Source organism: Castor canadensis, chromosome 14 (assembly GCF_047511655.1).
Source record: "Castor canadensis chromosome 14, mCasCan1.hap1v2, whole genome shotgun sequence".
NCBI lineage: Eukaryota > Metazoa > Chordata > Mammalia > Rodentia > Castoridae > Castor > Castor canadensis.
The window spans coordinates 19,202,208-19,203,374 of NC_133399.1; the positions used below are offsets into that span (position 1 = coordinate 19,202,208).

Below are 1,167 nucleotides of genomic sequence, written 5' to 3' on the forward strand. Positions count from 1 at the left end.
TATCATTCAAAATTAAAATGATAAAGGGAACACTGCTTTGATGGCAGAGAGAGTAGGAAGCTAAACACATTGAGCTGACAAAATGTACAAACATTACAATCAAAGAAACAGAAGTTTGAGAAAATAAACGGAAAGGCAAAGTTCCAATTCCACATCTAAAAAAAACATTGTAATTTATTACTCTGAAGCTTCAAACCTTGTGGTCAGCATCACTTTTGTTAGTCAAGGACAATGGTCAGTTTTACAGTTTCTCTCCGAAAGAATGTTTACAAAGCTGACCTGATGTCCTTATTCCTCAGACTGTAGATGAAGGGGTTCAGCATGGGGGTGTCCATAGTGTACATCACTGAGGCTATTGTACTGGAGCATGAATTTTGAGTCACAGCGGAACTGAGGTACACTCCCAAGAGTATGCAATAAAATAAGGAGACAACTGAGAGGTGAGATACATAGGTGGAAAATGCTTTGTACTTCCCCGAGCTGTTGAGATTGCAGGGATGAAGGAGACTATCTTGGAGTTAGAGTAAAGGATGCTACTGAGGGACCCACCACCCAGGAGGCAGCTACAAAATACAGCACCATGTTATTAAGGAATGTCTCAGAACATGTAAGGTAAACCAATTGATTAGGTTCACAGAAGAAGTGTGGGATTTCCACCTCTGTGCAGAAGGACATCCACAATACCATGAAGCTTTGTAATAAGGAAATCAGGGTACTTGTGATCCAGGACACCAAGCACCAGCAGCCCACAGAGCCAGGGCTTCATGATGACTATATAGTGCAGGGTGTGACAGATGGTCACAAAGCCATCATAAGCCATCACAGTTAGGAAGAAGTTGTCCATCCCTACCAATAATGTAAAAAAATAAATTTGAATTATGCAGCCTTTATAAGTTACAGTTTTTCTCTTGGTCTGGATGTTCACCAGCATCTTTGTGTGGTGGAGGTGAAGCAGACATCCATGAAGGACAGGTTGGAGAGTAAGAAGTACATGGGCATGTGCAGGTGGGAGTCTGAGCCTGTGGCCAGGATGATGAGCAGGTTCCCAAGCACAGTAACCAGGCACATGGACAGAAACAGTCCAAAGATGAGAGCCTGCAACCTGTGATTCTGTGTAATTCCCAGAAGATGAAACTCTGAAATTTTTCTGTCATTCCCTGGTCTCAT

At 42.4% G+C, this 1,167-nt stretch overlaps 1 pseudogene; it reads right to left on the reverse strand.

Moving 5' to 3' along the window:
• Positions 1-266: 266 nt before the first annotated feature.
• LOC109683363 (olfactory receptor 7A5-like) lies at positions 267-1,167 on the reverse strand (annotated as a pseudogene).